At 40.0% G+C, this 10,876-nt stretch overlaps 1 pseudogene; it reads left to right on the top strand.

Annotated features, from left to right (window-relative positions):
* The first annotated feature begins 9,748 nt into the window (after window positions 1-9,748).
* Window positions 9,749-10,253, top strand: LOC118586375 (annotated as a pseudogene).
* The last annotated feature ends 623 nt before the right edge of the window (window positions 10,254-10,876 follow it).

The raw sequence follows: 10,876 nt of genomic DNA, 5'->3' as shown, positions 1-10,876 counted from the left end.
TTTTAGGGCATAAAGTAGGTGCTTGGAAATTATTCATTCGAATGAAGAGGAACCAAAGAGACAAGTCAGAGAATCCAGCCCCAAGGCTGGACTAGTTCCTGTGCAGGGTCTTGGTCTGTATAAGAAAGGGAATCCAGTGGTGTGCAGGATTCCTTCCCGCCTTTCTATGGACTGTGGACATGGTGTGACCTACTGTTTCAAGCTCCTGATACTTACTTCCCCATCATACAATGTGTTCAACCCTGAACTGTAAGCTAAAATAGACCCTTTTCTCTTAAGTTGTAGACTATTTTATCACAGTGGGAGAAGAAAACTGACATAGAAATCTATCTTCAATGTTTTTAAAGTTTAGCAATATATAAAAAGAAAAAAAAATGAGGTCAGTAAGTGTGATTTTCATCAGCCTGGAAATTTATAAGGATGTTTTTTTTAAAGTCACCAGATGTTCCTTGTGGGTCTCTTTTGGTTTGATTCTTCAAGAATGGAGTGAATTGTTTTAATCCATGATCTTTGTTATGCCCAAATTGTGGGGACTCCCAAAAGACCATCCACAAGACCAAATTCCGTATGTAAAAGCCAAGAGCCTTTATTATCTTCAAGCACCTGGCTTGATCCCTCTGTCTGATGCAGCAGTGAGAGCAGAGGGCCTAGGCGGGGTAGAGTTTTTATCACAGCAGAGGCTGGGGGGAGGGGATTTCTAGGGTTAAGGACCCCAATTGGCTGACATTTGTCTAGGGGTATCTGTAAAATAAAAATAGGTGTGTGCTAGACTCAGGGACATCTGACCACCTTATCTAATGGTTGGAATGTTTGGGATGTCAGGTACTTCTCCTTAGATGTAGGCCTTCTCTGGATGGGGTCAGTTTATGGCTTTTTCTGGGTCTGGGTGTTGCTTGACAGTAAACCTGTCACAAAAGCTGTGCCTAGGCCTCTAAGCCTGTCATGGAAACTGTGTGGTCAAGCTGTTTTGGAGCCCCTCCACATTCCCCGCTTCACAAGTTCCAATGATAGGACTCAATCAGAGTCCTACCTGTCCAGGAGTTCAAGGACCTAAGACCATTAGCTAACAGATTTTTCTAGGGCAGCGACATCTGTATCTATTGCCATTCTTTATGTTTGTTTTGTTTTTCGAGACAGGGTTTCTTTGTGTAGCTTTGGTGCCTGTCCTGGATCTCGTTCTGTAAACCAGGCTGGCCTTGAACTCACAGAGATCCACCTGGCTCTGCCTCCTGAGTGCTGGGATTAAAGGTGTGCACCACCACTGCCGGCCTTCTATTGCCATTCTTAAGTCCCTGTAGTTCTGATCTTTGAGTACAACCAGATTATATAATACCTTTTTGGTTCTGCACAAAGAAGGTCAAGTGTCATCATATTGCAGAACCACTTTAGTTAATAAATTTATCAATTGACAATTCTGAACCTATTTTCCTGGTATGTCAATGGGCATTATAGTTGGCCATCTTATCTCAGGGAGTTTCTTTTTGACCCAGCATTTCAGCCTTTTTTTCTGGACAGGGAACACGAGATGATGTATTCTCTTCTGGAACTGCTTCAAGCTGGCTTTGGGGTGCCATTGTCAGGGTCCCAAAAAATACTGAAAGGCTAGTCAAAGGTTGGGCAATGGGGCATCTGTCAGAAGCATGTGGCTATCTGACCCTGTAGAGACAGGGAACAATCACGTTGGCTGGGCTAGTCCACATCATCTTTTAGCAAGTCTGGCGCTCACAGTCATCTGGAGCAGTGTAGTCAGCAACTGAAGCTTGGAGGTGTCTGCCAGCCAAGTGGAAATCTGTTGAGACAAACTTAAACTAGGAACAGGAGTTAAAATTTATGAACTTATTTGGAACACTTAGGCCCACATTCTTAGTAACTTGGAAGAGCAGGAGTCCCAAGCCCAGGAGAGAGAAAAATTACCATTCTTAGGAATAAGCTGTGCTTATCTGGGGTCTTTCTGATCTCTGTGAAGTAGACCCAGATTTTATGACTCTTTTAATCCACTGAGGCCTATATGAATTATCTTACAAAAGTTTTATAACACAAAAGTTTTAGATACATTACTATTACCAATTTGTACTCAAATCCATATCATAGACAAAGACAGATGGGTATCTGTAAAACAGCAGAAGTGGACTCATATCTTTGAGTCCCAACAAGAACTATAGATTTTGGTTAAAAGCTTGTGCATTTTCCTTCTGGCCAGAGCCAGGTATAAATTGGACAGAGATTTTTTTTTTTTTGGCCTGATGAGAACTACTTCTAGGTTTATATTTAGATATATTTAGATGGCAACTAAAATAAATCTAAAATGTTGAGCTTGTGACTGAACAGTAAGTAGTCATTGCTCTACCAGTTCATCAGAACTCTATTAAATGTTAAGTTCTGAACTGTTATATCATAGAATGGGAGAGCAATCTGAAACATTTCTCATAATCTAAACCATTTATTTATGTCTTTACAACTTGCATTTATATCTTAAATTATTTTCTAATATCCTCAAAGCTTATAAGCTTTCATATTCTTAGACCCATATCTAAACATTTATGACTTATTTAAACTTTTATATCTTAGAACATTTTCTTAAAAATGAGCTAACAAGCTGGCTATAGTTTTACAGAAGGATCTGGTTATCTGATGCTGCCAATCTGACAAAGTTATAGCTAGCCTAACTGCCAGTACTACAAGAGATATAAGAAGGATAAATTATATCTAAGTGCAGGCCAAGGAGCTTCCAATTCTATAAATGACAGGGGTCAGTCCATACCCAGGTCTCCAAAGCATTGGAGGCACAAGTACTGGAACAGCATCATCTTCTTTGGCCATCAGACCTATAAGACAGAGTTTTTCCTGTGGAAGATGGACTTGCAAAAGACTGATCTTATTTTGTCTTCACAGAAAGGGGTGCAATCAATTTTCCAATGTTCTACCGCTTGTCCACAGTCTGGACCTGGTCCTGGCAGCAGGCATTGCATTGGGGCATCTTGCTCTGGTCAGCATTTCCATAATCCAGGCAGAGACCTTGTGTTGCCCCATATGTAACCTTCTTTGGAGACCTTGGGTCATTGCTAGGATCTGGGAGTTTGTCTGATATAATAAGTTTTAGATCAACATTTTAAATGCCATATTCTTTAGATCTCTGAAGTATGAGGGCTATCCAGGTGTATCCGAGTAGACAAATTTTGTTTTTAGTTACTTGTTTCAAGCTCAACCCTGAAAATATATGCAAAAGACTGAGTAAAGATTATCCCTGTAATTAATTACATCAGTACTTAGCTTGACTGCAATTTAAAAACTTGATTATTTATGACTATTTACTTATGTTTTCTAACAGTCTACAATAAGTATCCTTAAAAACAGTGATTTTTAAGTTGAAGCTCTTCTAGTATCAAATACGGGTTCAGTAAAGAAACAAAATATCAATATAAAACATTTATATAACTCAGTTTATCCAAATAGTTTAAGCTTAACAAACTTAGCAAAGACAAGGAGGCTAGGCATACGTTCTTAAGCCTCACTGGTTCTCACCTTTCTCAATGCAGTTTTATAACTGCAGTTTTGCCATTGTTATGAATCTCAATGCAAACATCTGACATATAGGTGGTCCTAGGCTACTCCTGTAAAGAGGTTTATTTTCAACCCCCAGAGGATCGAGACTCATTGAGTCAGAAGCTGTTCCAAGCCCTTTGCCAGATTGCTTAGGTCATTGTCTTGCTACATCACAAAAAAATGAACATTCCAGTTTCTGGTTAGTATTTGGTGCTTATGGCTGTGGCCTTGATTTTTAGCTTTTTATTTTAAATTCAAATATTAACAATATAGAACATTTTATGAACTTAAAATGTCCCATAGCCTTATAAATTTAATATTTTAAAAATTGTTCTTTAAAAGATTAATATCTCTCAAGTGTCTTTCTGCAACATTAAAAATAAAGAACCTTCTTTTATTTTAAGAAGGAAAAAACATGGCATCACCACAATCTGTATAAAGCAAAACCAAGCTCCAGAGTGCAAACAATCCCTAAGTTCAATGTCTGGGATTCATTTTGGTCTTTTACTTAGAGGCTTGAATCATTTCTTTGGCCTTCCCCTTGGCAGCATATGGATAGCCTGCCTTCTAGATCCCAGTCTGTTCCATTTCATTGTGGCTGGCGCTTCTGGTGATCATTACCTGGCACTGGCATTTCCAAAACTGCTAAGGTCCATCCACCATTACAACTAGACTCTCTTTGGAACTCTACCCCTGTCATATATTTGCAAACCTCAGCTGTTACCTATGATCCCTTCATGTCTTTAAAACCATTGTCATCTTATTAAGTGGGTAAATCTTAAATTACAAAGCTTAGCTGCCAGAGAAAACTATATTCTTGTGGGTAACAGCATTGAGGTGCACCTTATTTACCAAATACCTTATTTATCAAGCACATGTTGCCATATATTTAAATTCTCTAAAAGCTTGGTGTTGAACAGTTAGCAAAGACATAAGTACTTAGGTGTAAATCTCTAAATTAGCTTTTGCTAACTTTTTAACTTAAATAATCTTTATAACCTTAGTAAAAGATAGTTGCTAGCCATGTAGCTGCCCATGAGGCCACTAGCCAAAATGGAGGAAAGTCATGTGGAAGCTGTTTAAAACATATTTTTCTAAACAATAATTACTTGCACACATATGCACAGTTGGGTCCAAGTTACATACACATACATACAGTTACAGCTTGCTTACACTTACACATATAGTTAAATCTAAGTCACATACATGTACACACACACACACACACACACACACACACACACATATCCATTTTTAACATGAATAGTTTGCAGAATCATCAGCTAATTTTAAAATGAAAACCAACCAGAATTAACTTTTAAATTCAGTATTTGCAGATATAAGAAACCACAACAAACATAGTTCACATTCCCTATAAGCTTCTACAATATTCCATATTCACATCATACTGCCTCTGACCTTCTATAACCTCCCATGTACCCTCAGCCTGTTTAGACATTTAATTCAGACAAATTTCTCTCTTTCTTTTTTAAATATAGAAACTCTTACCAAACTCTTTCTTGTGATTTCCCTCAATAGTCTAGAATATATTGTAAAGCTACAATATGGTAAACCAGAACAGAAATATATGCATATACCATAACAAGAATAACTCTAAATTTGCATCAACATTGTACCAAGGTGAAGTATCTAAAACTAGCAGTATTTTTTTAACCAATAGTAATTTATAACCAACCCTTTTAAATGATGACAAATATTTATAATCTATTGAATCTAAATGCTGCAGCATTGGAACACAGCCCACTGTAGCTTAACAACCACAGGCAATGATGCTCCACTCCATCCTAGGAACCAATACTCCCTCAAGTTTGGGGTGCAGCTCCCAGGGCAGATCATGGGAGCCCTACCCATTAGCATGGGCAGAGAAGGCACTCAGCATGGAGACAAAAGATTGATATTAACCCCCGATTCTCACGTGAGAATGAGAGCAGGCAGACTGAAAGTGACTTCATGCCTGGGTTTGGCCCCTGGACCTGTAGGACACTTCTCAGCTATGTTCCTGAGGGGCACTTCTCCCTCAGCCCCGGCCTGGCTCAGGCATGCTCTGAGCTCTTTGAGGCCACTACTGGCTCCCACCTGTACTGTACTACAAAGTCTGTACCCTGAGGCTCCCCATGCAGGGACCTGACCTTGAAGCTGTTGTGTGGACCATCCCAGCACTCAGCAGCTCACCTGATGAGCAGCAGCACATCAGTGTTCTCCCCCATCCACTGCTGTATGCTCTGTCAGAGAGCCAGGAAGCAATGGAAGGTACTCTTAGTCTGTCCCAGTTCAATGAAAGGGACTTTCTGTCTCTTCTGCTAGCCATCTGGCCCCAATGGCTTGCCATGTACAGCTTCCATCAGGAATCACAACATACACACAAGTCCAAGCATAAAACATGCATATCTGCAGCTACTTTCTCACACATTTACACATTCATATAGGTAGGACATTCCATCAGAAAGGCAAACAAAAGTTTTTAGAGCACAGAAGATAACAAAACAGCTCTCCTGGTGCCTGGAGACAAAACCAAAAAGGAAGATGCCAGGCTCATGCTGGTCTCATGGGAGCAACCCATGTTGTCTATACAATCAAATTCAAATACAATTACAAATCAACCAAAGGGATCCAAACCTATCTAAAGGACCTTCTTCAGGTACTTACAAGTTTTGGGCTCACTTACAAAAGGATATCCAAATGGACAAAAGGCCTACTTACTAAAGGATATTCCAAAAGTCCACTTACAAAAGGATATCCAAACAAAAGTAAAGACAAGTAAGCACAGAAAACACAAAAATAAGAACAGACACACAGGCACACACAAAAAATGTACCGACTGGCTTCAGACTCTATGGGAAGCAGTCCTGGTAGGCTTAGGGGATCCCAGATAAGCCCCCAGATGTTATACCCAGATCATAGGGAGCCCCAAAAGACCACCAAGAAAACTGAATCCTATATGTAAAAGCCAAGAGCCTTTATTATCTTCAAGCACCTGGCTTGATCCCTCTGTCTGTCTGATGCAGCAGTGAGAGCAGAGGGCCTAGGCGGGGTAGAGTTTTTATCATAGCATAGGTTGGGGGGAGGGATTTCCAGGGTTAAGGACCCCGATTGGCTGACATTTGTCTAGGGGTATCTGTAAAACAAATATAGGTATGTGCTAGACTCAGAACATCTGGCCACCTTATCTAATGGTTGGAATGTTTGGGATGTCAAGTACTTCTCCTTAGATGTTGGCCCTCTCTGGGTGGGGGGGGGTCAGCTTATGGCTTTTTCTGGGTCTGGGTATTGTCTGCTAGTAAACCTGTCACAGAAGCTGTGCCTGGGCTTCTAAGCCTGACATGACAGCTGTGTGGTCAAGTTGTTTGGGGGCCCCTCTATAATCTTAAGACTTTGAATTTTTTTAAAAAGTAATTATTAATTATGTGTTTGATTTTTCTGACTATTTTGGTTACTTCTCAAGGGAAAACATATAATTCTCCAGTCGATCTTGCTGTCCTCATTGATTTGCCAGTTTCCATTGTCATCTGAACCAGCTCTCAGGTTTTCCTCCTCTTGCTCAGGTTCTCAAGTATTTGTCAGGCTGGCTCTGACCTCTCTATTATCCAGGATGGATGTGAGTGCTAGTGAGTACTTGCTTTCTCTGTGATCTTGTCCTCCTTGCCACTTAACTTCAAGATGTTATTTCTCTGTATCACAGCTTGTCCACAAAGGACTTGCATTTTGACCTTGGAGAGAGAATGCACATAGCCTTCCTTTTGTTAGTTTTACGTGTTTATTATTTTGGAAAATTCTAACCTCTGATTACTTCTAACTGGAAACTTTTCTCAAGGAGAAATTAAGAAAATGACAGCATCATAAAATCTCATCTTGTTGGCACTAACCCTGCAAGTACAGAAATAAGATGAATATGCATTTGTGAAATGCTGTTCTACAGAGTTAGCATATTAGTAATCTGTCTTAATGATGCATGTGTTTCATTAGAGCCTAATCCTAGAAACGTCTGTGGTTGGAGAGAATAATGGCATGTGCATGGTGTTTATATGCTGTTTATCTATACAATTTGAATCAAACAAATTGATTTTCTGGGAAGTATATTGTTTGGGCTGTCAGAAGCAGGCATAGATCAGGCATTGAGGCCTGAATCCTCTGCAGTAAGCAGACACTGGGTGTTGAAGAGCTCTGAAGAAACAGGAGACAGTAGCCGTAGCATGAATCTTAGATGGTCTTATTAATAAAATCAAACCTGAGCCAGGTACTGGGTCAATTGCCAAGTCCTAAGAGGGTTAGCTCTATCATTTGTCCAGTCGCTGTATAATGGGAAAGTGCAAGGCTGTCTCAAGTCCTTGTTTGAGTAGTCTATGAATCTGGATCATCTCAGCTAGCCATATTGAAATTGTCCTGAACAGTTTGTAGTCTGAAGTCAATCTTACCATGGTGATAAGCAGCTTTACAGCTTTAGCCTTGTGGAATCATTGTTGTCGGGTCCCGTCATCCTTTTGAAGATTTCAAAGTTGCTGTTAGGTGTGGTCATGGTTCCCTGCATATTTTCTTTTTTTGTGTGTGCCTCCTCTGTGGTTTGGAGCAATCACAGTCTGATAAATGTCTGTCTCTTGGAACCATGAATGTTCTTCCCTAGAAGAGAAAATCTTCACAGCAATTTCTCCCCAGCATTTGTCTTGCCAAACTTTTCCAAACAGACTTTGTGGGTGCTTTCTTGTAACATGATGGTCCTGGCAATTCTTCTCTGGACAAGCAGTAGTAAACTCTTCATCCAAGGTAGCAGCATCACCACAGTCACCAACATGATGAGAAGCAGCCTGCAACATGGAGTAGCAACTGCTGCCTCCATGGTTCTAACGCCATTTGTGGCTTGCTCTCTCCCCGCCACGAAGCTTCTTCTTAGCAAGCCTCCTAGGCCGGCCTCAAACTCCGGATGCTCCTGCCTCTGCCTCCTTCAGGAAATCCTATGGGAATGCACTACCACAACCGACCGAGTGTAGCTAGGAGCAGAGCTGGGGCCTGCAAGGCCACAGGCAAGCCACATTTTTTTTTTTTTTTTTTTTTATGAATTTGTACCTTGAACGTTGGGCGCCAGATGACCCTTGCTGCTGCTGCCATCCTGTAGCAGGCTGGACATATGCTGAAAGCTGAGCCCTGTATAGCACTTGAGATACCTGTCCCATCTGCTGGATTGGTCAAGGCACAAAGGGTCCAGCAGAGATGTCACATTCTGACAAGATGAGGATGAGGGGTAGTCAGTTTCTAAAACTCCCAAGTGTCTTGAAATCTTCAGCATTGCTTTCTACAGATACACTGTGTTCTCTTTGCATGGCCCCTGCTGGATCCAAATTGCCCGGGTGTGTGGTCTCTTTCTTGCAGTCCAGAAGCTTGTATATCAACTACATTGCTGTAAAAGCTTCTCTCTGAGCCTTAGTGGTGTCTGCCTGAGTCCCCTTGTACTAAAAGCATCTTGGGTTGTCACTCTGCTTTCCAGCATTTCCAGAATTCTGTTGCATAATAACATGATGACATCAATAATTTTTCATTGTCTCTCTTCTTAAAACATATTCTTAGGCAGGAAAAGTTGAAAAATAAGTAAGTGAGAAACAAAGCAAAAGATGTATTCAAAATATATCAATCAAAACAATCTTGCTAACATTATAGATTACGAAACATTTCTTTTAAAATCACTACTTACTATACTTTTCAATGTGAGCAGTTTTATATTATGTCATCTGTATATCTACCTTCTTGTTATGAAGTATATTCAATTAAACTACAACTAAGGCTATGATTGAAATGCAGAACACAAACTATTACTGTCTAGAGGTGATATGTAAATGCCATATTTGCTATTTTACAAATTCAGGAAATAGTAAAAAATAGTATGATATAATCAGTGCTTGCATAAATTCCAAAATATGGGCAAAATAGAATTGAGAAAGTCACCAGCAATCCTGGAGCAACTGCTATTAACATTGTGATTCTGTCCAAAAAAGTGGGTCTTCTTTGAATTTCATATACATTTGCATAGTTTTTAAACAAAAGTTACTGGGTGGTGGTGATGTATATCTTTAATCCTGTGAGTTTGAGGCCAGCCTTGTCTAGAGAGTAAGTTCCAGCATAGTTAGGGTTATATAGAGAAACCCTGTCTTAAGAAAACAAAAAATATGAACAAGAATAAGCAATCCTTTTCGCCAAGATGGCGCTGAAAGCGAAGGAATCTCCTGCCCCTCCCAAAGCCAAGGCCAAAGCGAAGGCCTTGAAAGCCAAGAAGGCAGTGCTGAAAGGTGTCCACAGCCACAAGAAGAAGAAGATCCGCACATCACCCACGTTCCAGCGGCCCAAGACCCTGCGGCTCCGGAGGCAGCCCAAACATCCTTGAAAGAGCGTGCCCAGGAGAAACAAGCTTGACCACTATGCCATCATCAAGTCCCCCCTGACCACTGAGTCAGCCAGGAAGAAGACGGAAGACAACAACACACTTGTGTTCATTGTGGATGTCAAGGCCGGCAAGCACCAGATCAAACAGGCTATCAAGAAACTCTATGACATTAATGTGGTCAAAGTCAACACCCTCATAAGGCCTGATGGAGAGAAGGCATATGTTCAGTTGGCTCCTGACTATGATGCTCTGGATGTTGCCAACAAAATTGGGATCATCTAAACTGAGTCCAGCTGGCTAATTCTAAATATACTTTTTCACCATAAAAATAAATAAATAAATAAATAAATAAACAAATAAATAAACAAACAAACAAACAAACAAAAGTTGATCATGCTTTATAAATGTCATAAGTTAATTTTTCATTACTCTATTCCCTTGCACGTGAATAAATATATTTCAGATGCCTGAAATTCTAGCACTCATGAGGTAGAAACAGTACTGTGATTCTAAGGCCAAATAGAGAAATACTTCAGCCCACTCTGAGCTATATAAAGTACCTGATCTCAAAAGCCAGTCAGTCCCTAGCCTTCAGTTTGGATCGGGCCTGCTCTTCAGTTAGTTATCACAGCACTATGACTCTTTAGAAGCTAATTTGTGCTGGCTTCCGAGTTTTGACATGATTCACATAAGAATAGAAGAAAAGGGATCTCAGAAACTTAATAGTGTGCATTTTGTTCAAGATGAGAATGAAGAGCCTGAGTTGGGGGAATATATATGTATGTATGTATATATACATACATGTATGCCAACACACACATATATATGTATATATATATATATATATGTATTTCAAGTAGATGAATTTCAACAGCTGCATATTTCATGATGTGGCATATTATAACTTAATGATTTAACTATAAACTTAAATTGTTTAAAATATAA

This window comes from Onychomys torridus, chromosome 6 (genome assembly GCF_903995425.1).
Source record: "Onychomys torridus chromosome 6, mOncTor1.1, whole genome shotgun sequence".
Classification (NCBI taxonomy): Eukaryota; Metazoa; Chordata; class Mammalia; order Rodentia; family Cricetidae; genus Onychomys; species Onychomys torridus.
This window is presented reverse-complemented; position numbering and strand designations above follow the sequence as displayed.